This window comes from Amblyraja radiata, chromosome 49 (genome assembly GCF_010909765.2).
Source record: "Amblyraja radiata isolate CabotCenter1 chromosome 49, sAmbRad1.1.pri, whole genome shotgun sequence".
Taxonomy (NCBI): domain Eukaryota; kingdom Metazoa; phylum Chordata; class Chondrichthyes; order Rajiformes; family Rajidae; genus Amblyraja; species Amblyraja radiata.
Window position 1 is genome coordinate 1051243 of NC_046004.1, and position 6000 is coordinate 1057242.

Consider the following 6000-nt stretch of genomic DNA (forward strand, 5'->3'; position numbering starts at 1 on the left):
GATATTGAGGCTGGAAACTTAAAAATGATGGAAAATATTAATGTTAGATTGATGGAAAATATGTCAAACATCAATGCTGGTAATCAAAAAGTTATTGCCTGCATTGGCATTATACAAAAACGAATTGAGGATGTGCATGAAGAGCTAATGGGGAGAATTAATAAAGGCGAGAAGAAACTAAGAAGAAGTTTGAGGCTGTGCATGTAATTGTTTCTTCACATGTAACCGAAATAAAAGACATGGAAACAGTTGTTGAACAAATGGCTGAAGATATGCAGGGAATGAAGCTCGAACTAGACAGCCTCAAGAGTCAACTGGCGAAAGTTTCAGATAAATGTCTTGATCTCGAAGCTCGCTCGCGACACCAACATTTACGAATATTGGGAGTAACAGAAGGGGCAGAGGGGAACAACGCTCGGGAGTTCACTGCCAACTCAATCAAACACGTACTCAATCTACCTGTGGAACCGGAAATTGAAGTGGCACATCGAATATCTAGATTTAAGCCAAGATCACAAGCAGATCCAGCCCACCCACGACAGATCATAGTCAAACTTCGGGACATTTCAGCACTTGAAGAGCTGATGAAAAAAATCAAATATGGAGTGAAGATGACCTTTGGAAAAGACACTATCAAACTCCTCCGGGATTATCCCTATGAGATCGTGCAAAAGAGAAGAACGTTCGAACAGACAAGACAGATTCTCCATGGAGTTAAAGATGTTAGATGTGGCGTTTTTTATCCGGCCAGGATGCGCATTACATGCAAGGGAAAAAAGAAAACGTTCACTAATTCGGACGTATCTTATAAATATGCCCAAGAGATTGTGGCAGAAACAGAAGATTAATCGCGGCAGCGGGATGATATGGACAGTTTCTTTCCTTTTATTACTTCACAGAGAACACTTGAAGATAAGGGAAGAAACATCACTCTCTAAAGGTTTAAAATGGAAGAGAATTTCCACGTGCGATGGTCTAGACACCTTATCTCCTTTGGACGCTTTGGAATTCAACTCAAGGACATTCTTTGTTCAAAATGAAGGAAAGACTGATAAGCAACGCAGAGATGAACAGCAGAGCCGAATGTGGAAAACACCACAAGGACAAATGGCGGTTTAAGATCTTAAAACAGCTTTACAAAATGTAGAGAATTAATAATAATTAACAATACTAATATTGAAATATAAATGGAAACTAACCTGAACTATATAATGGGCAAAATGTAATAATCTGCTAATAAGACTGACTAGCTCGTATATAGAGATGACAAATTTTAGAATTAAAGTAGATAATACTGAAAGGTTAACTGTTATGTAGTTCGTGTGAAGAAGGGAGGAGATTCAGGCACCTGGCATATTTCCAGGAGCCTGTTTCTGGTTAACCCTTACAGCTACCAGCTTACTATTATCAAAGATATAACTAATTATAAATAATTAGTAGTTGAAAGTGTTAGATAAATAAATAAAGTATTAGATAAATACATTTGACAGTAGCTGAACACAGATCTGATAAGTCTGAATTATATATATATATATATATAGTGTAATTGGGTGAAATATAATTGATTTTGAAATGGCACCGCCTTCTTAGTTTTAAAGTAATAAAAGGAGCGGTGCTAATTGTACAACATCAACTTCGGAAGTCGAATAGATGTCGGACCCCACAGACGCGTGGGACACGCACTACTGTGTCGAATACTTCAGACACTGTAATCTTACTTGTTCAATTTTTTTTAATCACAATATGTCACTTATATGTTGTTTTTTTTCAAGGACAATCGCAAAAGGGATCTACCAAGGAAGTTAATAATATAAACGTCCCCCAAATATCCAGAGTCCTGAGGTATGGATGCACCGTAATAAATAAGGGTACTAAAATCAGAGAAAATGCAAGATGATAAACAAAAGAAAATGGGAGGAATCACACTGTGTAGCTGGAATATAAGGGGTATTAATGAACCAATTAAAAGCGGCAACATACTAGCTCAGTTGAAATCATATAACACGGACATTTCTTTTCGACAAGAAACGCATCTTAAACATCAAGATCAGATGAGATTGAGGACGAATTGGATCGGCCAAACATTTCACTCCTCATATAATTCGAAATCCAGAGGCACCGCAATTATTATTCGCAAAGCAATACCATTCAAATCAAAGAACATTATATCAGATAAGGAAGGGAGATACCTTATAGTTACAGGAGAGATTCATGCTACGCCAATCACTTTGGTAAACATATATGCGCCCAATTTTGATCATCCTCAATTTTTTAATAAAATCCTGAATACAATCGCAGAATTTAACTACCAAAATGTTATAATTAGAGGAGATTTCAACTGTGCTTTAGATCCGTACTTAAATAAATCGATGCAAAAACAAAGAGGTAATATCTATCTATATACTATTAAAGCTCTGTGGCTGCCGCCTGCCGTCCGGCTGCCTTTCTGCCTTTCGAGTCGTTCCATCGTGTGATGTCACAATACTCGCAGATGTCCAATCGGAATGGCCGATGCTCGCAGATGTCCAATCGGAATGGATCCATTTACATGTACGGCTGCCGGCTGCATTTCTTCCTTTGATTCATTTCTACGCCGAATCCAGACGCTCAATCGCCGAGATCCTTTCCATTTCGGTAGAGATTTCACTTTTCTTTCTAAGTATCCGCTCCTCATTCCATTTCGTCGTCGTTAAGTACACGTTTTTAATCAAATCCTTCTCCACCCCCCCCCCCCCCCCCCCCCCCCACCCCCCAATCTTTCAAAAATAAACTGGCTTCTCACCCATACAAGCAGCCATTTCGGTGGACATACCACTTTTCATTCCAACTATCCACTCCTCATTAGATTTCGTTATGTTTATGTCCACATTTGTCATTACATCCTTCCCCCCCCTCACTCATTTTGTCGCCTCCTGCTGGCCAGCGACCATAACGGCTGCTGGCGCCCGCATCTCGCCTCAAAGACGCCATTTAACACCAGCCGCACTGCTCATTCCTGAGCCGCTTGAGTTGGAGGACCACGTCTCCCGTGGGGACTACGGGTAGGGCACGGCATGCGTTGGGGGAGCAGACCCAACGGGTCTGCCCTTGGTCTAGTGAAATCTAAAACTAGTGAACTCTTAAATACATATATAAAAAATACAAATATAGCAGACGTTTGGAGGATGGCGAATCCGACTGGAAGGGAATATTCGTTGTATTCAATGGTACATAAAACATACTCACGTATAGACTACTTCCTAGTGGATACAAAACTAATCCCTTATACTATGAACCCTAAATATCAAACCAATACGATTTCAGATCACTCCCCGCTAACTTTCGTTTTAAAATTGGAAGGAATCTCTACGAACAAATCGTTCTGGAGGTTTAACTCGCAAATTCTGAAAGACCCACAAGGGAGTATATATCTAAAAAAACAGATGGACCTATTTTTTTAGATAAATGATACATCAGATATATCGCCAACTTTATTATGGGAATCCTTCAAAGCATTTATTAGAGGAGTCATTATCTCGTAACAAGCTTTTCAAAACAAAAAGAATAAGAATGAACAAAGACAATTAGAAGAACAAATCAGACAACTAGATATAGATAATGCTAAAGACCCAACTATGGATAAACATAATAAAATTTTAATACTGAAATTTAAGCTAAATAAGTTATTATCAGAGAAGATTATAAGATTATTCCAAATTACAAAACAAGAACATTTTGAATTAAGGGATAAACCCCATAAACTTTTACACGACAACTGAAAAAACGGGAAAAGGACCATGCAATTTTAAAGATTAAATCAGATAGAGGGAATTATTAACACTACCTAATGATATAAATAAAAGATTTGCTCAATTTTACCAGAATTTATACACATGGAAAACGCTAATAGACAATAATAAAGTTTCAGAATTTTTGGACAATTGTAACCTTCCAAGACTAGAATTGAAGGAACTAGAGGAACTGGGAGCACAAATTACAGCTAAGGAAATAGAAGACACAATAAACACACTTAAGAATGGAAAAACACCAGGAGCAGACGGATTCAGTAATGAATGTTATTAATTTTTTTACGACATAGTGACCCCACGTCTACAGAAAATGTATACATACGCTTTTAAAGAACAACCCTTACCTGAAACACTAGCGGAATCAACGATCACATTAATACTTAAAAAAGATAAAGATATAGAAGAACCAGGCTCATATAGTGCTATTGCTTTGTTAAATACGGATCAAAAAATATTAGCGAAAACACTAGCTAGAAGACTAAGTCAATATGTCAGTAAATTAATAAATGAGGATTCAACGGGATTTGTACCTAAGAGACATGCATTTAATAACTTGAGACGTCTGTTTAACATAATGCCCTCTCACAAACCTCAAGAACAAGAGTTATCTATCATTTCATTGGACGCAGAAAAGGCGTTTGATCAAGTAGATTGGGATTATATGATTAAAGTATTGCAAAAATTTCAAATGGGAGAGAGCTTCATCGCATGGATAAAAATATTATATAACAAACCCACGGCTAGAATATTAACTAATAATATACTATATACGAAATTCCAATTAACAAGGGGCAATAGACAAGGATGTTCATTATCACCGCTGTTATTTGCTCTGGTAATTGAACCTTTAGCTGAAAAAATTAGAACACACCCGGATATTTACGGTTATAATACAAAATATCCTTATACGCAGACGATGTATTACTGTATATCACAAAACCCCAAATCAGTATACCAAACATATTAAATCTAATTGAGGACTTTGGATCTTTCGCAGGATACAGAATAAACTGGAACAAACGTGAAATTATGTCGATAAAACCGAAAGACTCAACACATCTCTTGAAATTCCCCTTTAAAATAGCCACAGAAACATTTAAATATTTATGAATTGAAATCACTAGAAATTATCACGGTATGTTTAATGCCAATTATAGCCCCTTACTTAAGAAACTAAATAATCTAATTAAATTCTGGAAAACGCTCCCGATGTCTTTAATAGGTCGAGTAAATGCTATAAAAATGATATTTTTACCACAAATCCTATATTATTTCAATCAATTCCAATATATCTTCCAAAAAAGTTTTTCAAAAAACTACTCAGACATTACAAATTTTATATGGGATTACAAATCCCACAGAATACAAAGAGCACACCTTAGTAAACCAAAAGAGATGGGTGGGCTAGCGCTCCCTAACTTTATGTACTATAATTGGGCAGTAAATATTAAACATATGATTCACCTGCTGGACAACTCTGCCCAGCAGGTGGATTGGATTGTAATGGAGAGAGAGGACTGCGCTCCGTGTAATGCAGGAGCGACTCTCCTCTCACCAATGAATCTGAATAACAAAAATAATAATAAAAATCCAATGATACATAGCACAATTAGAACTTGGAAACAAATAAAACAGAATCTAAAATTAAGAAATCTATCTCTTTTAATGCCAATAGTCAATAACCCGTCGTTTAAACCTTCAATTATAGATAAATCATTTACACAATGGGAAAGAATGGGAATCAAAACGCTCGGAGACTTGTATGAATTAGGAAAATTATTAGCATTTCAACAATTACAACTGAAATATAATTTGAAAAATAATCAATATTTTAAATATCTTCAAATCCGTGACTATCTGAAAAAATACACAAAAGACTATCATAACATGCCCCCAGACATATTGAATGAAGCCATGAAGACAAAGGCTGAATCAGCAAATCTAATATCATACTTATATAACATTATTTTAAATATAGAAATACCTACAACCGATGGCATTAGAAGAGACTGGGAACAAGAACTAGCTGTAAAAATTTCAAAAGAGAGCTGGGATAAACACTTACTATATGTGCATAAATGTTCGATCAACGCACGACATACTCTAATCCAATATAAAACATTACATAGACTATATTATTCAAATACTAAAATAAATAAACTTTTCCCCAATGTCTCACCCATTTGTGATAAATGTAAGTCACAAGAAGCTA